Here is a 24,805-nt window from a genome sequence, read left to right as displayed (position 1 = left end):
TTTGCTTTGGATGCATATTTGGCGATATATTTTTGTACAACGTGTATGGAGAGTACTGGTTGGCAGTCAACATTTGCACGCCAAATAGATAAGATGGTAGGGTTATGGCTATTGAGTCGATCGTCGTTGCGAGCAGGGGTGTATGTTTTTTGGCCATTGGAATCAATGACTAAGGTCGATTTTGGATGTAATACCCACGGTGCTTTATAACGACATTGGAGTGAGGATCCATTTTTTCTTAGGCACGTGCTTTCTGAGCATTTTGTGTGACGTTCAACACAATTGACGAGCTGTTCATAGTCACTGAAAGGATTGGTTCTGAAGATTTGCGGTGTGGACAATAGACAAGGGTCTTCGGGATTTGTCCAAGCATTTGGTTGGTTTGAAGTCGAAGGAGCACGAGGGTTCCAAGCAGAAATATATTTGTCGAAGAACTGCCTTGTAATATCGACTGCTTCTGTGTCTTCCCAGTTGAGATTTTCCATATCAGGTGCATTTTCTATCCAAAGGAAACCATGGATGTGCGCAGATCCCCTATGTTGCCATTCATACCTATCAAGTATGCGTTTTTGTAAGATAATTCTGCAATAGGTGAGGAATGTTGTATAGAGTTATTGGAGAAAAAAAAATGTGGTAGAATGCATACCTGTACTAGTAATATTTTGTATTCAAGTGTTTCTCTAAGATAATCTCACGAAATGCTGTGAATCTATGGTGCATATATAGTGATGTTAAATGTGGGTTAGAGATAATGTTATCATTTCTCCACTTTTGTTGTTTTGCAATATCAGAAGGAAGACATCCGAGCATGATTGCATGAAGATCAGGCCATTTTGTATCAGCTGCACTTAATGTGAAGAAGAACGTCGGGCAACCGAGTTGAGATATCATGTCCGTTAGTTCATTTTTAGCTTTGTGCCAAAATGACCTTGTTCCACATAAAGAGCTACCGAATCGCATGACTTTCTCTGCCAATTTCTCATCTGGAAATTGTTCTAATCGGATGTTCAGATCTTGAATAGATATTGGAAAGTTATCTGTGATGTTTTTTTTCACAAAAATCGATGTTGTTGCTTGACTGCGATGCCGCATCATGAGATTATATGTAATAACGAAAGCGTGGGTGGCTTCCAAATCTGTTATCATAGTAACGTATGAGATGAAGTGCATATTCATGTAACTGCACTACTTTCATTCTTGGTTGATTTGGCATTGCAGCGCCTGTCGGGAAAAGGGCGGGGAAAGCCATAGAGAGTAGACATTCTGTGTTGTATTCATTGACTGGCGATAAAACAATTGTTGGCCACTCAATTGTGGTATCAGATTGGTGGTTGTAAGCATGCAAATAATGGTGGATTTCTTGGATTTCTGTATTTGTATTAGGTATGATGGGTACGAACGATGATGTTTGGTCTGCGGATGGGTCTATGAAATATTCGGTGAGCTCATGGGGTGGTTCAAGTGGAAGGCGGACAGTGGTTTCTGTAGTATTGGAATGGTGAAGGGAGGAGGAGACATTGGTGGGGATTGCTGGTAAGGATGCCAATGCGTTGGTATCAATTCGAACATTCTTATAGTATGGGTCATTTGCCAATTTGTATTCCAATGCAGCGAGAACGCGATGTCTACTGACAATGAAATCATAAGCCTTATGGTCATTACTATGACGCATGACAATTAGGATGTCCAAGTGTTCAACACGTCGTGGAAACATGTTTGCGATTTTTGTAATGTCTTGAGGAAAACAAATTGTGTGGCCACTGTATTTATACTGGCCACCACGTGCATGTGATACTTGCAGTATAGGGTTAACCCTAGCAATGAGAATTTCTTCTATTTGTGAAAGAGATGTAAGGGTAGCTGGTTGAGGACCAAGGTCCATGTTGTTTGATAATGAGAAGCGATGACCCTTTGTTTCAGAGATGCATCTGGAGTAGCAATACATGTGGTTGGAATTGCGGTTATGTATTCCAGGATATGATTCAAGACAAATGGAGCATGGGCATTTAGGTGGAAGTTTATCAATCTTTGAACGGAAATCTCGATGTGCTTGATTAGTATAAACGTTGTTGAAAGCATGTGCGAAGGAGGGGTTAGGGCAATGAGGCATGGATGTATTTGTTTGAGAGGTTTGCTGAGAAGATAAAGAGTCTGATAATTGCAAGGGAGGATACTTTTCAGGGTGGGCCATTTCAGACGAGGAAGGTTGGTTACCCTTTTGTTTTTTGTGTTTTTGACATTCTATGATGTTTTTTTTTGCTTGGTAAAGCTCACGGAGCCATGCATTTATTCATTCTTTATTTGTTGCATAGTATCTTCAAGCACATTCATTATTAGAAGAAGAAGCCATTCGCAAAATTTATGGTACCTATAAGCAAGAGAGGGGAAAAGAAGAATGTTATTTGGAGACACCAACCATGTTATTGTATGAAAGCGAAAGAAGGGTAAAAAATGCAAGTGAAAGCGAAATAAGGGAAAAAAAGTCTAAGTTCTGAACAATGTTATGTGAAGTTTTTTATTTGAGTAATGTTTTTGAAAGAACGTATTAGTATTTTTTCTGTATAAATGTAGGTAGTTTCATGTGTAAAGCTGATAAAAGGAAAAAAAATGTGAATTTGTCTACTCACATAATGCTAGATACAATGGAGAACGAATACTTATTTCAATGGTATATAAGAAAATTTCATAAGAAGGCATGCAACAATATATCTTGTAAAGTTGTATTTATAAAATTGGACAATAGGAATTGCCAAAAAGCAAGGAATACATTTTGCAATATTTATCTACAATGTCGAGATGTTCTGAATTTCTCGAAGGATGTTGTTGCATTCTGTCGTGAAATGCAGTTTTTCTTCTTTTATGATAATGCATTTCAATCGTGGGACTTCTTTAAAAGTTTTTGTCTTCACCGATAGTGTGAAGATATGATCTGTCCATAGAGCTCTAGAGACAATTTCCTTGATCAGTTCTGGATCTGAAGATAATAGATAGAAGTCTTTGGCATTATTTCCAAGAATTGTAGATCCCGCGTCTTCGAAAGCAACAGTTGAAGCCAATTCACTAGTGTGATCTTGTATGTCGATTTTCAATAAGTATCTGTAATCATAGTCGCTTACTTCAGCGTTGCATTTTGGACAGAACCACATCCCTGTATTTTGTGGAATAAGTTTTTTCATGCATTTTTTCCCACCAACGATCGACGAGCAAGAAATGTAGTAAAAACTATCCATCCCAATTTTTGTTATTGTGCCCTTTAATTGGAAAAATGTTGGTTTCTCTAAGGAATCCATACTGTAAATGTCAGCAATTGTTATTTTTTTTTGTTGGTGGCCAAAAGGAGATCTTGTTGTCAAAGATGTAGAAGCTGCAGTCGAACCTTCTTTTTTAAACCACGACTTTAGCACATGGGTCTCTTCAATGTCAGGATCTACAAGAACAATGGATCTCGTTGTAGTGCCAATATTTTTTCCATTAAATTCTCCAACACACGCAGATTTGATTGCAATGATGGGGTTATTTCCTATAGCACATAGGGAGGAGATCTCCTGTGACACGGCATTAAAATTATCTCCCCAAAAGATTGCATCTATGCTATACCCTGACATGTCTCGAAGCTATACTGTTTGTTTATTGACTTCAGAGTTGTATTTTTTACGTATAGTGCATACACTGGAAATGTCTGTGACAACACCAAGAATATCAACAATGGAGTTGATGTTTGTTGTTCTGATATCATCAATTGATTTTATATTGAATCGCACTGTTGGATTATGTTTTTTTTCGTTGGCAACATGTTCTATGGTAGATGTTGCATTCAACAAAATTTCCCAGTCATTGTTCAAGTGGTTGTATTGCTTATTAGCCATTTTTACATTCCCTTTAGAGACAATGTAGACATTTTCATTTTGGATTTTGTCGAAAAAATAATCTGCGACATTTTTGAAACATGTAATATGTATTTCTCCACCCTCTGTATCAAACAAGTCAAAACCAAACACTTTACCAGGTCTGTATTGATTCTGAAACTGTCGAAGAGCTGTTTTCCTTTGGACGTATCCTTTTATGCACCAGTTTGAGTGGTAAGGGTTTAACGATTTGATGGGAATTTGAACTGGTAGAACGAACGGATTTGGAGTAGTTGGAAGAGGGCAGTGTCTTTTTGATAAAGGATGTGGGCCCGATGAGGATGGAGTGTTTTCATCAGATGTGATGGGGATACTCATAGTTTTTGGATTGCCAATTAAGGGTGCAAATGAAGTAGATATTTCAAAGTCTATTAGCTTTATAGACCTACACGACAAATGAGAGTCAAAGGAATAACTGTTAGAAGCGGTTGTGTTATAAATACAAAATGTTAAATTTGAAATAATAAATTTATAACAAACTTACGTTGAAGGACCAATAGCTGAGGTAGTCCAACTTTTAACATTTATAATAGAACCCTTTTGTAGCAAGCCTGTTGCTACAAGAACATTGAAATCTTTTGGAAGCATGATGTGTTTCTTATGTGTTTTGTCTGAAATTGCAGTACGATATCGTGGAGTTGAATTTTGCATTGATTGTATTGGTTCAAGTTCAACAATTTGTAGGTATGGTTGAATATGAGTTGATCCAGATAACATTGAGGAAATTGCATTTTCAGTAAGGTTTGTTGTCATTTTCTGGTACAAAACAAAACACAAAAATGTTGTTTTCTTCGCGTAAGATGTTTAAAATTCATTACATTCCTACAACATTACTTGAAAAAATATGAATTAAAGGGCAAAGGGAAAGAAGCATGTTCAGTTTTTTTCTAAATGAGTGGGCATCTAAGCTTGTAAACATAATGAAGAAAGATATTTATTACAACAACTTTTATACGATCATTTTTTTTGAAGCATAGTTCCACCAAGCGAAGAGGAAGAAGGAGAGGGAGAAACAAACGAAATAGAAGGTTTGGGGGTAACTCTAGTATCATCTGGTTGCTGATTTGATTGCCCAAGAATCATGGTGTTTTGAATGACAGAGGTCGAGAAAAGCCATACCGACAGGCGAAGCACAAGCCCTGGAAGGGACAATGTAGCCATATGAGGTACACCAACATCTCCCCTAGAGGAAAAGGGAGTAGGATTCCCCCAAGGGGAAATCCTTGATTGGTGGACTCCATTTTCTCAAACTGAGACCAATGAGGGAGCAGTGATGTTATTCCGATTTGAATAAATTTTATGACACTTTGACACAACTTGCTTTTTCAATTTTTAAGAGTCGAGAAAAAGCTAAAGATGATTCTAGTCGCCTTCGATTTGGGTAACTCTAGTATCATCTGGTTGCTGAGTTGATTGTTCAAGAATCACGGTGTTTTGAATGACAGAGGTCGAGAAAAGGCATACTGGCAGGCCAATTGCAAGCCCTGGAAGGGACAATGTAGCCATATGAGGTGCACCAACATCTCCCCTAGAGGAAAAGGGAGTAGGATTCCCCCAAGGGGAAATCCTTGATTGGTGGACTCCATTTTCTCACCCTAAGACCAACGAGGGAACAGTGAGGTTATTCCGATTTAAATAAATTTTATGACGCTTTGACACAATTTTCTTTTTCAATTTTTAAGAGTCGAGAAAAAGCTAAAGATGACTCTAGTCGCCTTCGATTTTTAACGAGCCTGAAGTGACAAGTGCTCATATGGTCCTTTTATTTTAAGGAGTCCGAAAAGGAACGAAAGTGACTACTCTAGATATCTAGACAGGGGGATTACCAAACCAATCGCAAAACTGCAGAATACTTTTTATGGTACGGCAGTCAATCTTCCCGAATGCTGTGTTCAGTGCATTGCGATCGATAGGGCGGCAGACATGGCTTCCTAAGGATAAAGGATATAGCCTACTGTGGTCTCCCAATATATACTCGATGGTACGTGGGAGCACAAGTCCGTACTGGCACTTGTCGTTTCAAAGAAGAGGAATCACCCAACCTACGATGAAAGTGATAGTTACCAAGCTTTACAACGCCGGAACACGTCTCTAGCCTAGACTTCTAAATGGTGTGCGTTAGGTTCCAAAGCGTTTTTATGTTTATTGAAATGTATTTTACAGTTGATCTTTCTTAAGAAGTTTGCCTTTAAGGTTGATCACCTGATGTACATATACAATTCCTAAATATGCAATCTAAGATGATAAACAATCGTTTACTTTCTTCTTGCAGTGAAAATCCTAGCTACTAAAGAAAGAGAAGTGAAATTGTTTCAACATAGAGCAGAGAGCACACACTAAGTCCTAAATCAATTTCCGCATGCATTCTAAATGTAAATGTACATGCATGTATTTGTTTTCTGCTTTCTTAATGTGTGGATGACAAAAAAAATGCCAAGTGGAATATAATATCAATACAGGGATATGACTAGTCCAGAATTCTGACAGACATAAGCAAAGCTATTGAAGTTTGTATCTAAGATTTTCTAGAGTCTGTTCACTAGAAACAAGACAGTCACGATGGCACCACTTTGCATTAGTTTAACACAAAGGAATAAAGTTTAAATTATCAAGAAAGCATATATATAACTGAATCATTTCAATCGGGAAATAATTTTGAATCAAATTTATAAGACTCTGTAGCTGCTCAGTGGCTAATGTACAATTGATGGAAGAGGATTTTCTATCATGGTCCATGGATGAAATAGAAATGAAGCAAAAACTCGGAAAGGAGATTAAGGTTGTTACCGGAGATGAAGCAATACATAAAACGTCCAGAAATGTCCCTCAACGCTGAAAGTTGAATTGCCCAGTGACAAAACAGAGTAGGCCAAGGCAAAGTATCTGTATTTAACATCGCTGTGTGAGTAACCATCAGAAACATCAACATGAAAACATGCAACTCCATTCTGTCTAATGTTTCTTGGACAACCCATAGATGTATCCTGATAGTGTTAAGTTAGCATCCAACTATTGTAAAAAGGGAAATAAAAACAGCAACTACAAATTAGTTAATATCATATTTAGCTTGCAACTGCTTGCTATATAGTAAAAAATGGCTATTGATAAGTTTTCATGATCAATGTCAAGGCAATGTGAAACTCACAATGTGTCTTACAACAATGGCAAATTCATCTTTTATAGCCTCTAGGCAAGCAAAGGAGATAAATATTCACGTCAATGAACTAAACACCAAAACTCCAGAGGCTGGAGTTGGTGATGGGACTTGCTTTCATATTGCTTGTATCTTGTGTGGTGTTCCACCAATCAAGAGCATGTTTACCACCAGAGAAAAGGACCCTAAACCAATTGGGAAGAGGCGATCTAAAATTGCTGATAGGCACTGTTTTTTTATCGCAAAGGTCTTTATAGCGTTATTTGAAGGAAGGACAATCCCAAAAGGAGAACGTAACATTGAAAAAGGTCCTTTGGAAGGATTTCATAAGAAATTTTCAAATGGTTTGAGGCATACAAGATATGGTATATATTGTTGGTAGGATCTACAAGATCAAACAATTAATAATTGTTGAGAGATTTTATAGAGATTTTGCCCTGATTTGAAATGTCTTATGTGGACTTCTTTCCACCATTCCGATGTTGATATTTAAAGCTAATATAATGACTGGCCTTATAACATTAAAATCAACAACATCACTCAGATTCTCAGGCTTGTTTGAAAAGTTGTCAGGTGGCAGTAACGTCTGCATCAGTAAAGATGAACTTTTAACATTCCCCAACTCTCTTGAGGACTTGGTTTATTTTATGCTTATAAGATGTGGGAAATTTATTTAGAACAAAGGAGGACATTTTAGATGCAAATAAAAGGAATATTTTAACACCCAAGGTACATCTTCTAGTGCAGCTTATTTTACTGTAGAGGAATGGTGAAGATATTTGTTGTGTTACATTTGTAAAAAGAGTGATTGTAGCAGCAATAATCTCTAGACTAAAGCAACGACTTGATTACCCTTCATTTGTCATCAATCACTACTTATCTATAGCAACTTCTACAGATTGTGGGAATAAGTAGCAAAAAACACAGAGATGTTTTCTATTAGCAAGGTAAATCCAAAGGCAAAGTTTTCTTTCAAGCTTGTACCAGAAACTGGAATTAGAATTATTCTCTGTGGAGTTGTCAAAGGTAATGCTGATATAATACAAATATCAGAACATGAAGGGGGCACTAGAGAAAGTTTGATAAGTTCTATAAAACACAAGAATTTTGGGAGTCGAATGATGATCGTGAAGAACTCCTAGCAGCTGCAAATACTGCTATCAATGCAAGTGAAACTGCATGTTCATGACCATTTTGGAATAACTGGAGCCTCTTTTTGCATTCTTCACTTAGGATGGCCTAGACCTCCTCAAGGAACAAATCAAATAGGTGGAGGACATACATGCATCTACAAATTATATATCTAGAGACCATCAGAATGGAAGGCTGGTCTCATTATTACAAGCAAGCAAAAAAATATTGTCAAATGGAAGTGTGAATAACAAGGCCTTGAGGCTTGGAAGTTTGAATGACACAAAGGATATGGAGAGTTCAAAGGGTGCTCTCAGCTTTAATTATTGAAGACGGCCTCCAAGAAGCCAACGTAATTCTATGTGACGGACAAAAAGACAGCTCTGTTCAATGCACTAGCGAGGTTTCTCCTTATGATACTATCTAGATTAGCAGTGACACTAAGAACACAAACAGTCACAATGCCTAAGGTAAATGGCTCCTCCAAATCTCAGAATATACACCATGATTTCAAAAAAAATTGGGGGAATGTTACCTTGTAAGCCTTTTCCAAATTATGCATAGCATCCAACATTACCTTTATTGCTACAACTCCAACCTACCACAGTGTCATTGGTAAGGGTTGCATCATGAAGAATTTCAAAATTCATGCAATTAATATGTTGGAATGTCTAAGAATGGATTCTCGTAAAGTCATTATGCTTAAGCTTTATTTGGGAACACAGAGGACTGGTCGATATTGAACCAATCCAATAAGTTTGGCAATTTTACTGGAGGCCTTTACCTTTAAATTATTTGTTGGATAGATTCCATAATGAATCAACAAATTAATTGACAACAGGGGATTCAAGTTATATTAACTAGAAGCATAGCTTGCAAGAAAAGTTCTTATTGATGGATTCATCTTTGGCTGCATGGTTGGATCAAGTACACGGTGTGAGCTGACAGTGTTGAACAATTTATATGCATGCAAATTGATAAGAAAGAATTTCATATAGAAATTGATTTTTAAGGAAAAGATCAAAGATGTGTAACACAAATCTGTTTTCCAAGTACATCAGGTGTTAAAGGCTTTGTTCTAACATTGGAGTCGGAGCACAAACCAAGCTCATCTCTAACACTTGTAAGTAAAGTTGAAAAAGTCGATTGAGAAATAGAATTAGAAGTCAAAGTAAAAAAGAGTTGTCAAGAATATGTTGAAATGTCCAATTCAAAGCCTGTACTTGATGTGAATTCCAACTAGCTTGTGACGTTAAAGAACAATAGTCTATTAATTGCAGTCGTGGCAAGAATTATAAGTCATTGGTATTTGATGTGTGCACACAATTAACTTAGTGATAATAATCACTTTGAGGGGGTTGGAATGGGAAGGCGAACATAACTCTCCTCTATTGTCTAAGAATTGCAAATAGAATAATTGGTATTAGACAACTAAATAAACAAAAAAAATTCCCAGCTAAACAGAGATGCCTCTTTACAATGATCAAGGCTTATAGTACAAGACTATGCCCAAACGGTACATTTTGATTCAATGAGAAGTAAGCTCCTGGAATTAGTTAAAATGAATGTTGGTGAAACACCAATGGATGGATAATCTAAAGGTGTGCAAAACGATATCAAGAGAATGGTGAACCCATGAGTAACCAGGATGTAGTCCATATAGTCTCATGTGGTATTGATGTGGAAAAAAATACATTTAGAAACATGTGCAGGTAGTGTAGATCAATAAGTTCTCACGTGAAGGCAATGTTACAGATACATTTGATGGCATTTGCAACTATTTGTTTTGAAGGTGTATCTTTCCAAGTTAAAAACACCAAATCATCAGATACTAGAATGACACAAGTCTATTTGAGGCATTATACTTATCTCAAGTTTTATTAATTTTTCTATGCTAAGGTTAGCTACAGCTAGGCTTGAAAGCATTAGTAGTTGGACAATGGTGGCTTTGGTGCCTGGTTATACAATAAGAAGTAAAGGAAATGTACATAAAGTGATCAAAGAGGAGATTGGGATAAGGTAGGAGACAAGAATTGTTACTGGAGGTTCAACCCAAGATACATAAAAAATGATGGAAAGCAGTACATCAGCCAACATTCAGTGCAAACACACCTCACAAGATCAATACTAAATCTGTAGCATTGGATGCCATGTGATGTCAATAAAAATGATTATTGACATGCAAAAATATGGACTGATAAATATACGAACATTCCATTTGCTAGGTAACACCCTTGCTTATGTGGCAGTCTTTAGATGGTGGAAAAACACTCCTTAGAGTCTAGAAAACATAGCAAAGCTAACATGCATATTACTTTCGAGATTCGGACTTTGGTTTCTATTTCCTTTGCAGGTCGTACATGATGCAGACCTATGAAAGATAGAGTCATTCAGAGTGCAAAAATTTGGCTTTTCTTTTCATTTGGAGGCCCTATTCAGTGCAGAAAGATACTCTGTTTCCTCTGCCACTATCCATCCTCCCGGAACTGAATTGATAATTCCAATCTGCGTACCATAGTAATACATCCAGAAATTATGGCAAAAAAAAAATCTGAGGTAGCAGTCGACATGGCACAAAAGCTATACCTTCAAAGTTATGGTCCAATAAAATGTTTGAAAAATAATTTTTTCAATAATATTTAAAAATAAATATTTATTTTCAAAGTCAAACATTATAACTTGGATTGATCAATACTAAACTAATAATGATCAACAAACTATAATGGCAAAGACTAATATATATATATTTAGTAGATTAATATCAACCTTCGTCTAAAAATGAAACACCATTTACCTTTATCTCGAGATTTAGTAAATTTGGTTAAATAGTTGAGGAAAATGTAAATTTTTATTTTTAAATAAATATTAAAATTAACTTAAAAATATACACCAATAAAGAATACATAATTAAGCTACAACTTAAATAATATCTTAACTAATTCTCTCTCATTGCAAACACTTTAACTCATCAAATGTTTGCTAAATCTAATGGTGGTTCACTAATTTGACTAATTACTCGCACTCTGGAATTGGACTTGTCTTATTGAAGAGCACATACCAGATATTGATGGAATCCCATCACCTAAATTTAAAAAAAAACTAGCGTGTTAAGTTTTCTCAGAATATTTTCTTTGTAATCTGACTTGCACCCTTGAAAAGAAATAATACTCCCATGGACATGAAAATCTGTATTCAATTGCTAGTTCAGTCCTGTTGTAATAGTTTGAGAGATACATATTACCATATGAAATTTGGACGTCCATTGCTGGATTAGTCCTGTAATTCCCATATGAAAATTTGGTTCAGTCCTGTTGTAATAGTTTCAGAGATACATATTACCATATGAAATTTGGACGTCCATTGCTGGATTAGTCCTGTAATTCCCATATGAAAATTAGGATTCCATAGCCGGATCTGCCGTATTACAATAGTTTCAGAAATACTGGATTTTATTGCTGGATAAACCATGTTTTAATAGGGATTTTACAATAGTTTCAGAAATACTGGATTTTATTGCTGGATAAACGCCATGAAGCAAAACATGTTGCAAGGTACAAACACTTGGAAACCTAGGTAGGGACCAACCAGTCTCAATTTGTCTATTATATTGAATAACGATATATTGCTACTTTAAGAATCATCCAAAATAAAGAAAAGATATACCAGAGTATATATTTCTCTGAAAGACATTGATACACCTAAATTGTTGATTAACTGTAGCATTGAGGCTTCTCCAGTAATTGAACGCATCAAAGTGCAATTTTATAATAGATTACATACTGAATGAAAAAATCTGTCCTGTCTCTGAGAATAATTTACCAGCCTAATTTTTCCCTTTCACATTGCTATATGCATCACATTCATTGCTGTCGGAAACAACAGTAAGAAGCAGGTCTGTGAATTATCTATTGCAAGGTCTGCGAACTGTAAGGCATTCAATATGATGGATTTTTATTACCATCCCCCTTCACTTGACTGCCAAAAGGTATGCTTGGTGATGGAAGAGAAAAATACGAAGTATAACCCCCACATTGTGGATCCTTTCAAAGCAAGGAATTTGGATGCATAATTTTTCAGGCAAATTCCTAATGGTAACATTCCTGTACTAATCACTGCGGATCAAGTTTTCTGTGACTCGCTGACTATGATTTGGTAAGTTTATTTCACCTACAGAATGTATAATATTTGAATTATTTTCAGAGGCCTTACTGATGTCTATTTAATTATTCGTATCCTACCAATTTTTATTGGAAAACAGGTATCTTGCCAAGATTAGCAAGCCTTCAGGCCATAAAAGGGTAGATAAGAGCAAGGTCCAGGAGTGGCTAGAGAAGGTTGATTCATGGGACTCGAAACTCTTCACGATAAATCACTGTCCAAGTGATCACGCTAATTCAAAAGGCAAGTTGTCATTACTCGTCTCGTGGAAAATCCTGATTTGGCAAGAAAATATCACAACAAACTTCAAGCCATGCATGCCATGGAGGAAATGTTTAAGGATCAGGAGGTTTTGGCTTCAAACACGAATGAACTTATAAGGCTACTTAATGAGGCTGAGAAACAGCTTACAAACACACAATTTTTGGCTGGAGCTGAGTTTTCTGTGGCAGATTGTGCTGAGGTTTTGAAGTTGGACAAAGAGTATTTTCGGAAGCATCCTCGTCTTATATATTACTTCGAGTAGATGAAGGAAAGACCAAGCTATCAGACTGTAATAGGCCCATATTCCACCTTTTTTGGAAAGATGAAAATTTTATTGCCTTCTATCTGTAATATGAGCATCAGGAGATTGCTACATAACTACTAATATGCATGGTATTATTTTGTTGTCCTCTATCTGTAATATGATCATGAGGTTGTTGCACAAATATAGTATGCATAGGATTATTTTGTTCTGCATGATTACAGACTATATAGAACCCTCTTAATATATTTTTGGTTGTTAGATTTTTGTGCCAAGAGACCCTTTCCACCTGGGGAATATGTTATAATATTTGGCATTTCAACTCAGTCAAAATAAAACAAAATCAAATCAAATAAAAAAAATAAAAAAACACAAAATTCTCCAGTGCATAGTTTTTTCTTGCTCATGGTTTTTCCCATGGTACTCCTAACCCATGGTTTTTGTCCATGGTATTTTTCTGCAATGTAGCCTATTCAAATGCTAATAACTAAAGCAACCTGGATCCATTTTAACTGTGGATCAAGCGTTGAGAGGACCAAATCTCTTCACTTAAAGAGCTTTGTAGCGAGAGAGAGAGGTTTGTAGAGAGAGAGAGAGAGAGAGAGAGAGAGAGAGAGATTTGATCCATCTTGATTCTCTAGAGAGATAGATTTACCCTGGTTATTTATAAATGAAGAGGAGTATTTTCTTGTAGTAGTACTCCTATTTGTTTTGTATTTAAAATTTATTAAATGATGGATTTCTATTTTGAATTTTGATTTTTGAGACTTGTTTATTTTTATAAATTTACAATTATTTCTATCACTATTTTTATGTAATTATGAAACTTTCCATATTTATCATAGTTGAAATTATGTTTGTATTATAGACATATTAATCAATAGCTTGTTTTTCTTAAGCTTTATTATTGCAAATTACCTAACATAATCTCTCTTATCACTGATGAAAAAAGTATTTATGGGATAAAACTATTAATGGGATGGATAATAGATAATTATTATTTTTTATATATTAAATTAATGTCTTTGGTTGATGATATTTAATATTATAGATAGTATAATAGTTGATAAAAGTTTCTATAGGATGGTTTTATCAAAATCCTTTTCATCATTTGAGAGGTTATAAACCAGACCAATGGCAAAAAAATTATCGTGTCCCAATGTTTATATAAAATAATTAATTAACTAGAAAAATTAACTAAATTATTTAACTACTAATTTATAAAAATATATATAAAAAAAACCTTATACATTTAAATTTATAATTTTATATAAAAATACACATTTTAAATATTAGATACAATCACTAAATCCACTTTTAAATAAAAGCAACACAAAAATAACAAAAAACAAAATTGTAAAAACTTAACCATACTCTGCTACACATCAATGGCTACAATTAAAAAAATAACATAACTTTAACTAATAAAATCCATAAATAGTCAACGCTGTTAAAGATATATTAAGCACTATTGCAAGGTGGTGTTACTAGGGAGAACACCCAACCTATTTGCAACAAACCTGTTCCGTGAGCACCTAAGCTATATATGGTTGACTCCTAACGATAGACTATGAAAATGCTTTCAAAATCTATCCAGAAAACCAATGCTTTTTATGATTCATGTCGACGTCCAATCGGGAAGAGATCCATATTGCAAATGAACTAGATTAACGTTTTCCATAAAACAGTTTCAAGAAACGAACCATTGTTGGAAAACCTAGTTTCTTGCATTAAAAAACGAAAACTACCGTATAAAACACCTTTTGGTTCCATTTTTTATACAATTTCTTTTTTCTCAGAAACGAAGACTTTTGTTTTGTTTCTGGTAACAGAGCTTGAAATTGAGATTTCTGATTAAGAACTCTCGTGAAATGGAAGGAGAGCAAGAAAATCTTTTCTTGTTGCATTGAAATGACGGAGGGCAGGGAGTTACCCTGAGAAGTCTACATTCTTGTTTTTTATGCTGTTTTCCTGGTGTGGTATACTACCAAACTACTATTTTTGTAATTTATGGTGTGGTATACTACCAAACTACTATAAGAGTTCAGCGTATATTTAATATAAATTTCATTGCCAATATAGTAATTGTGGGGCTAGTTCATTTGAAGCTAAATTCTTAAAAAACAAAACCCAAATAATCTAATTTCAGGTGAAAAAGTTGGTAGATTGTTTGAAGCAATTGAAATCGAGGAAGGAATTAAAGGAGAGAAAGGGTACCCGTGCAAGTATTTTCTTGGGATCTTGAAAGAAGATCAAGGCTTTTGATCCTTCCATCATGGTCCAAATTTGCCCAGCTAAAATAGATCCATGTTTTGTGAGCAAGCCATTGAAGAGATTCTAAAATATATTGTGCTAGGCAGTGTTAAGGCATATTAGAAGCTAGGGAAACATGCTAAGATGTGTTAGGTTCTAAGTTGTGCCAATGCATGCCACAGAGTGTTATGGAGTGTCAGGGAAACATAAGGGAGCACTAGTTTCAAATGCATGGAAATGAATGACTAAGAGTGTGTGACATGCAGTGTCAGCGAGTTCTAGGTGTGCTAAGGAGGGGACGACAAGGTATGTTAGGTGGTGCCAAGAAATGCTAGAGTGTTAGGGCGACATGCCAAGGTATGCCAATGCATGTCAGGGTGTGCCAATGCGTGTCAGGGTGTGCCAATGCGTGTCAGGAAGTGTTAGGGAGTGTGACATAAACACAAAGGAAAACTAGTTCTAAACGCATGGAAATGAATGAATAAGAGTGTATGATAGGGAGTGTTAGTGAATTCCAACTGTGCTCAGGAGGGAGTGACAAAGTTATATGTTAGGGAGTTCCAAGGCATGCAAGAGTGCCATGACATGTCAAGAAGTGGTACGGTATGATAGGGAGTGCTAAAGCATGCCATGGCATGCAGGGAATGCCAACATGTGCCACATAGTGCCAAGGGATTGTTAGACATGCTAGGTGATATGCCATGTCAAGATGTAAACTATGTTTCTTAGTTGTTTTATGGCCATGGTTAGACGTGAGCCTTGACTTGGTAACTTTGTAAGTGAGATGAGCTAAGATTGGGCATGAGTAGCCTAAGATGAGTTATAGGCCATTCATAGGTGAACAAGGAATAGTATAGTTGTAGTAACTGTAACTTGGTCAAGATGTTGTAGTCAAGGTAGGACTTCGTTGGTTCCCAAATCTTAAAACCAATAAGGGTAGTTATGAGGGCATGATAGCTAAGGAGTGCCAAGGCATGCCAAGGAATGAAAAGGTGTGATAACACATGCCAAATAATGTCAATGCGTGTCGAGGAGTGTTGGGGAGTGTGAGGGCATCACAAGGGAGAACTAGGTCAAAATGCATGGAAACAAATGAATAAGAGTGTCTTCCAGGTGTCCCAGTGACGAAGTCTATTAGGATAATTTCATAATAGGACTTGCAATAGGTAAGCCTATGATTACGATTAGGGGATGGAAAAATCAATTTTAGATAAAGGGAGACTTTTTTCTAGGGACAACACTATTTTTTCAATGACTTGGTTGGGTTCCAATGTCGCAAAAAAAGTAACGCTATCTATGAGGGCATGACAACTAAGGAGTGCCAAGGGTGCAAGGAATGCCAAGAAGTGATAACACATGCTAGAAAGTTCCAAGGCATGTTAGTCATTCCAAGACATGCCAAGTGCTAAGGCATGCCAAGAGGTGTCAGGTGCTAGGGTGTGGCGCCAACGCATGCTAGGGAGTGCCAGGGAAACACAAGGGAGGACTAGTTTCAATCGCATGTAAATAAATGAATAAGAGTGTGTGATAGGGAGTGTTAGCAAGTTCTGGGTGTGCTAAGCAGGCATTGACAAGGTATGTTAGGTTTTGTCAGGGAAACACAAGGAAGGACTAGTTTCAATTGCATGGAAATGAATGAATAATAGTGTAGGACAAGGATTGTTAGAAAGTTCTAAGTGTGCTAAGGAGGCATCTCTGGACAAATTTTGGGAGGGTTTGGAGAAAATTTTGTGTTTTGGTGCAGACTTGCAATTTTTTTGGCAATCTTTTGTCTAGCAGCACAACAAGCTCACACTTTTCTTCTTCCTCAGGGCTCTAAATGATGTAAAATCAACATTTTTGGAAATCTTATGACCCCATCTCAAACCCCATTTTCCCACTTTCCTAGTCCGGGGCTCATATTTTGAGAAATTTGCAAAAAAGAGGCCACAAATCACCTTTTTGACCCTCTCTTTCCATTTCGTTGCGCATCTGGAGACACCTTGGGAGAATGGCCATATCTCAGCCAAAAATTGGTCATTTTGAGTGAAAAAATACTCTAAAGACATCTACGCTCTCATAGATTTCCAGAAAAGGCTTCTGATCTGGATTTGGACTTCCGAAAGGCACTCAAAAATGGCCTCCAACAACTCACTGTACACCTAGAAATTTCTGAGATTTTTGTCAAATTTTCACTGTGTACTTTTTTGTAATTCGTAGTTTGACTCTGGTAAAAGTCAAAAGGGTGAAGTAGATGAATGTGAGGGGTAAAAGTAAAATTAAATAATGGGTGGTTAGTATTTATAAGTTGTTTTGATGTAAATTTGACCTCATTTATGAGAGAGGTTGGAGTCAAAGTTAATTGTAGAAGTCGTTTTTAACTTCCCTAGACATTAGGGTTTGATTAGAACACCTTATGGAACAGTTCCTAGAGTCATTGATTCAACCCATAAGAGTGGGGAGATGTTGTTTTGGTCTTTATGTATCAGTTTCTCAATGATAGAATGGGTTGGATTTTAGAGGAGAGAACTATTGTAGCTTGTACTTGGACATTTTCTGGAAATCAAAGGACACAATTTGCAATTATTATCTAGGAATTCATGTGCAGTAAGTTTGTGATGTTATTTTTTCTTTGTTATAGCTTTATATGAAAGATATTAATCTTCTCTTTTCATTCATCAATTATTCAATGTTTTTCCTTACATTTTATAAACAAAATTCTTTGCATAAAGCTATGTTTTGATGGAAAAATCATTATGTGTTACTTTATTTCTTTCTTAATGAATTCATGTTTCATGCTCATTAATACCTTTCGCTTCTTCTAAACACTACAATACACCGAAAAACCATAAAACCCTAAGATCCATCACAAAAGTAATGCTACCTTTCTCCTTTTTGTATTTTTTGTTGTAACCCTTTCATCCTCTGACCTAGCTACCTGGTTTTTCTCCCTTATCTAGCAACAAAACCCTAAATTTTCCAAAACCCACTTGAACCTAACTATCTAGCCTAAAATCATCTACATTCCAGTCATCCCTTTGTTGTGATTTCATAGAGACAACCCTCTTTGGTTTGGTAGGGCTAGCTACAGAAATAAAATCTTGGTCTGTGATTACCTTCGCCGATCTCCTCATTAGCCTGGGACATTGTGGAGGATAACAGAGGGCATGAAAACTAGGGAGTGCCAAGGTGTTCTAGTGAATGTAATGTTCCCAAGTCATGGAAAACTGTAATGCTAGTTGTAAGATCATGACTTCCAAGGTATGTTAGGGAAATCTAGGGCGTGCTAACATGTGCCAGATAGTACAAAGACATGTCAAACAAGATAAGACGTGCCAAGTGCAAAGGCATGCGAAGATGTACAGGGGTGTGAAAATGCATTCTAGGGACTGTCAAGGGAACAAAAGGGAGGAACAAGTTAAACTACAAGTAAATGAGCACATAATAGGGTTAATAAGTCATCAATTTACCTTTTCCATGAGGTTCATGCTAGGAAAACCAACACTAGGTGCCAATAGGTGCCAAGTGCCAAGTGTCAATGCATTCTAAGTGCCAAATCTTCCTCCGTTTCTTCTCATCTAGTTTCCAATAATTGATCTCAAATAACTTTAATATTAAACCATGCCAAATCATACCAAGTCATCTCAATGCATGCCAAACATGCTAATACTTGCCAAGTGCCAACACGTGCCAAGTGCCAATGTGTGTCAGGGAGTGTGATGCATGCTATGAAGTGGAAGAGCATATTGAAGAGTGCTAAGGTGTGCTAGAGAGTGCTAATGCATGCTGACGAGTGTTAGGGAGTACTAGGACAACACAAGGGAGCACTAGGTCAAAATGCATGGAAGTGAATGAATATAAGGGTGCGTTGGGGAGTGTTAATGAGTGCTAGCTGTCATGCCAAGGAGGGAGTGACAAGGTATGCTAAGCACGGGTAAGGCATGCCAAGTAATATCAGGGAATGTCAAGAAGTGCTAGAGTGTTCTAGGTATTTTCGGGATGTGCTAGCATGCGCCAAATAGTGCCAAGGCATTCCAGGTGCTAAGACATGCTAGGATGTGAATGGTGCCATAGTATGCCAATATGAGTCAAGGAGTTTCAAGGCAACAAAAGGAACAAACAAGCTAAAATGTAAGGAAATGAACACATAAGAGGGTTAATAAGTCGAGACTTTATCTTTTTCAAAAGGGGCATGCTAGGCACACTTATAATATGTTCCAATACATGCCAAGGGCCAATGTGTGCCAAGTTCTAATGTTTTTCAATGCAATATTTTGCCAAGGTGTTCCAGGGCATGCCAACACATGATAGGGGAGTGCTATGCTATTCTAGGGCATACCAACATGTGCTTGGGCATCCTACTAATGGCAAGATGTTCTAGGTACAAAGATGTTCCAAGACATGCAAGGTGCCAAGGAATGTTAGTGCATTGTTCCAAAGCATGTTAAGGTGTTCCATGAGTGTTAGGTCTCTCTCATTAATAGAATTGATAGAGCTCGATTATGTGTTAAATAATATAGTTCCTGTTATCACTGAAAACTGCAGTTGCATGTATATAAGTTAAGTCCAAAATTTCATGGGTAAGAATGAATGTTATATGGTTGTTCTCCTATATTTAGCACTTAGGGGTCATGTTCTTCAATGATATTATTGAGAATCATTTTCAAAATCACGAGTCATCCTTCATCATGATTGAGTAAGGTATGTCTTGTCTCGTATGTGTCATTTGTCCTTTTTCGCAGTTTCGCAGCACCTTTCCGCAGTTTCGCAGCGCTGTTTGATTGGCTGATTTTGCAGTGTAGTAATGTTTTATCCTTTTCGTAGCGCCAGCCATTTCGCAGCACATGTCACTGATTTATAACGGTCTGCGCTACGAAATCGCGGATTCGGGATTTTGCAGCGCACATTCACAAAATGTCATGTTCAGGGATGAGTCATTATGTCTGGTAGGGTGTTGTCAGTTTATGTACCTTCCAAAACAATTAAGAGGCATCATTTCCCCAATAGGTTCAGAGTCATGCACATTAAGTTCATTTAAATATCCTTGTCATGCATGGTTGTGTCATGATGTTCTATTATTATTATTTGAAGCGGCCAGCTTACATGTTAAGCTATTTGAATTGTAATGAGCCCGAATTTCTTCTTCAAGGGAGCTGCATTGCGAGCGAGCCCGCGTTCTAAAGTTTGAAGCTGCCGGTGTTACTGTGTGCAAAAGTTTTCAAGGCGTAATGGAGAAGAAAGAGCATCGATCAGGAAGGTGTCAAAGAGCAGAACCCGAAGGATTAGACTTGACATTGAGAGAGGAAGGTGTTAAAAAGGCCTTCAAAGACGCTGGTTGCTGGAGTTTTTGTGAAAAGCTGAAGGGAGGACACACTCAGGTAACAAAAGAATTTGCATTGAATTTTACAGGCTTGAGTTCCAAAGTGTCTATGTTAGAATTCCCAGTGTCTCCAGAGGCTATTGCTAGGGTGACTGAGATTCCTAGAGGAGGCCAGGAGTGGTTCAAGAATTTCAAGTTTGACATGAACCCCTGTAAAATATTCTTGAAGGAAGCTTATGTGGATGAAGATTTGACCAAGGCCGTACCTAGAAGTTATGTTAAGGAGAGTTATGCTATGCTTCTTACTTGTATTCAAAAATATTTAACTTGTGAGGGCAGGTATAACAAAGTGTATTCATATCATTTCAAGCTGTTGCTGCATTTCACGGGTAAGGCACCTATAGATCTCCCTTTCTACTTGTTTCGAAGCCTCAGTAAGATGTGTGATAAAATTCAATTGAGGAAAGATGATTGTGAGTCATCACTGTTTCATCATGGCCTAGTTAAACTATTAGTGATGGATGCCTTGCAGAAGATTGGTAAGGATTGGGATTCTTTCATTTATATGGTAGGGTTCCAGAGCAAGACAGGCCTCACCCCACAGCCACTCAGAGAAAGAGAAGAATTGATGGAGGAACCCACTATTGATGAGCTTAGGAAGGAGGCTAGCGAGAAAAAGAAAGTTAAATCTCAGTTGAACAAACCAGTCAAACCCTTGATTATTAAAGAGCCATCTCAGCCACCTCAGTCATTATCAAAGGGAAAAGTCAAGCAAAAGAAGGATGTTCATGGATCAGTTGAATCTGAAAAAGCATCAAGAGTTAAAACTAGGGGTCAACTAAGCAAGGAGAAAGGTAAATCAGTGGCTGTGGAAGAAAGCCCAATTTCAAAGGCCAGTCTAAGTGACCTTCTTGAGGCTATTGAATTTGAACAGGGAGAACCAGTGCATCTTGAACCCATGCATATTGATTTGACCCAATCCTCTCCTGAGAGTACTAAGAAGTCAAAAGCTTCGAAAAGATTAAGGTTTGATGAGCCTAGTGAAGCATTTATGTTCAAGCCAAGAAGGCCAGTTACAAGGAAGCAAATTAAAGAAGCTGAGAAAGTGAACAAAGAAGAAGAAGCTGTAAAGGAGAAAGTGCATAAGGCAAAGAAGGCTGTAAAGTCACCCAGAACTGAAGTAATTGATGTATTGACAAAAACAGTGGAGGCAGTCAAACATAAAGACAAGGATAAGAAGGTCATCATCACCCAAGGGGGAAATGTGATTGCCATAAAGAGTCAAGTGAAGACAGCCATGAAAGATCAGGTGGAAGCAGCCAAAGAAGAAATTGTCAAAGCCAAAAAGGTGACTAAGGAGCGTGCAGTTAGATATGCCAATTATAAAAGAGCTGTGTTGAAGGGCAGAAAAAACTTAATGGGTCAGACAGATTCTGTGGCTGATGTGTATACTTGGACTGTCCCAGCTCTAAAACAAGCTAAACTCCTCAGACAAATGAACCTGACTCTGAGAGCTAAAAACAAAGCTTTAAAGAAAGAAGTTTCAAATTTAAAGATGCAGCTAGGTCAGCTAGCTCATTGATTTGAGGAAAAGGTGATATTTTCAGTTTTGGTCAATTTTGTTTGAGTTTCACTGTTTTGAAGTCATCTAAATTTTTGGCACCTGTAGAGGAGGTTTGAAAAGTTAAAAGTTCAAGTAAAGGAAGCTTTAGTGCAAATGCATTCTGTTTTGGTAAAAACAGCAGTTTCGTAGCGCGCTACGAAACTGCTGTAGGTGCTGTTTTATAAGGAAGATGAGCAGTTTAATGGTGAGGTCAGTAGATTTTTGAAGGAAACACCAAAGTAATGAAAGAGATATCACTCAAGGCTATCCTAGCTATTCAGAGAATGACAGGTGGACCTTTTGGTAAAGGTAAAACTTTTGTCTCAAGTTAAATTTTTGTAAAGCTACTTTATGACAAGTTAGGGTTTAGCAGAATGGTATACGAGGAATATCTTTTTGGTTCATACACCTGGCTATCCATGAAGCTTCCAATGCATTTGAAGTATGGTGAGGCTCGTAAGTTTTGGGATATTAAAGGAGCTGGGACATGTTGCTTGATTTTCGAAGGATGGTAGGAGACAGGGACCATAAAAATAGGAGTTTTGATCCTAATGATAAATGATCCATCAGCGCCTTCAGGTATCCAAAGTCAGCGTTCCTTGCATCTGTAGCTCAGTCATCTCAGCCTAACCAACAGAGGACAACTGTCAAAGATCAAGAAAAGAATCATGCTACGAGGAGATGAAATTGGAGTTTTAGTTTGATTAGAACTCTGTGTAATTACAGCTCCACACTTTGTATATTTAATGAGTCTGTTTAAAGTAGATAAGGATAGTTAATGATAAGTCATCGAGCTCCCCTCATGCTGGAGGAGGAGACTCAAAGTAGTTAAGTTTGTTTTCCTATATATAGTGAAAACTCTGATGTAATTGAGGTTGGATATTTTTTGAAAAAACAGAGTTTTATATTGGCTGATGTAAAAAGACTTGTTGCAGTAATATAATAGATTACTTTTTCTTCTCAAGATTCATTTTGTGTTCAAATGCTCGAGATGTATGTTGTTTTGTCTTATCTTTCATATTTTACAGCTCCATAGATGTGCAATCACTCTGAATTCACCTAGTTGCTCAGATTTCCTGTGCATATTTATGAGTTGAGGTTTCTTTGAGAAATGTTTCGAGTGTTTAGACATTACATGCCTTGACTTCCATGAATGAGTAGTTGAATGGTTTACTATAATGGTGTTTGACTCCATGAGCCCAATGGAAGAAATCTTATGTTGTCTGTCCAACCAGCATGTTTATTAAGTTCTCATTTCAAGAGTTAGCCCTCTTAGTGTTAAATCACAATCAGTAGTTTGTTTTGAGAGAGCCCTCTCAGGTTAGGGAGGCTAATCCTTAGCCAAGAGTCTGGTCTGAAGTAGTTACATAAAGTCTAACTGGTAGCAGCCATCAGTACATGATTTTGTGATAACAGTTCCTACACACACTAGTCGAACTTTATTTAAAGGAAATTTGATAGATAATAAACCTAATAGAGATGAATCATGTGTTGACTCATAGGAAAAATATATTCTTATGACTTGAGGGAAATGATACACACTAATTAATTCTTAACAAATTGACTGACTATTATAACCACTATGACCTTGGACACATAATAAAAAAGACTCCACAATAATGGTCTTAAATCATTATCTTTTGACAAAAAATATAGTAACAAGTACATAGCTTCATCAAAAACTCATTGGAATGATCAATGATGACAAACATTTTTTGATCGTCACCAAAAGTAACCAAAAAGAGCATTGGTGAGGGTCAATAAAATATCGTCACTAGAAGTGTCACCAAAAAGAGAATTAGTGATGGGCCTTTAACGACCCTCACCAAAAGTGTCACCAAAGAGAAAATTAGTGACGGGCCTTTAATGACCCTCACCAAAAGTGTCATTGAAAATGGATTTGGTGACAAACCTTAAAGGACCATCACTATATACACTTACAACAACAATTTTTTAAAGACCGTCACCATATGCGACATTGGTGACAGACCTTAAAGGTTCGTCACAGGCATGAAGCATCATAAAAAACTCATTGGAATGATCAATGATGAAAAACATTTATTGATGATCACCAAAAGTAACCAAAAAGATCATTGGTGATGGTCAATAAAATATCGTCACTAGAAGTGTCACCAAAGAGAGAATTAGTGATAGGCATTTAATGACCCTCACCAAAAGTGTCACCAAAGAGAGAATTAGTGATGAGCCTTTAACGAACCTCACAAAAAGTGTCATTGAAAATGGCTTTGGTGACAAACCTTAAAGGACCATCACTATATACACTTACAACAATGCTTTTTTAAATACCATCACCATATGTCACATTGGTGACAAACCTTAAAGGTCCATCACAGGCATGACCCTCACCAATCACCTTTTTTCTTGTAGTGCCACGTCTCAGGCCACTGCCCATAACTTCATGAAACTTTCATAAATTATAAATAACATTGAAACAAAGGCACTAATGCAAATATTTGATGAATGGTTTGACTGGACCCCTACTAGCCATGATAAGAATTTTATCAAACATGTCACAATTATGTAATCTACAGGTCATACCAACAAATCTGGGCATAAGAGTCTCATACTTATATGAGATTCATAAAGAAGCATTGATGTCTCATCACAATAGTTGCATTATCATCTGTTAGGTCATATATTCATTGTTAATTCATTTACAAGTCAAAACATGAGGAGATACATACATCATCATTGTCATAAAACATGCTCATAAACAACATATAAATAACATAAATGACGAGGATACAAAAACCAT

General features: G+C 36.8%; 1 pseudogene; it reads left to right on the top strand.

Annotated features, from left to right (window-relative positions):
* Positions 1 to 12,130: 12,130 nt before the first annotated feature.
* On the top strand, positions 12,131 to 12,997 carry LOC149252582 (glutathione S-transferase TCHQD-like; annotated as a pseudogene).
* The last annotated feature ends 11,808 nt before the right edge of the window (positions 12,998 to 24,805 follow it).

The sequence above is a fragment of the Pinus tabuliformis genome, chromosome 7 (genome assembly GCF_031772625.1).
Source record: "Pinus tabuliformis cultivar Carrire ecotype Pingquan chromosome 7, CPIR1, whole genome shotgun sequence".
In the NCBI taxonomy this organism is placed as follows: Eukaryota; Viridiplantae; Streptophyta; class Pinopsida; order Pinales; family Pinaceae; genus Pinus; species Pinus tabuliformis.
Note: the sequence above shows the minus strand (reverse complement) of the source record. Positions and strands in the feature narration are given on the sequence as shown.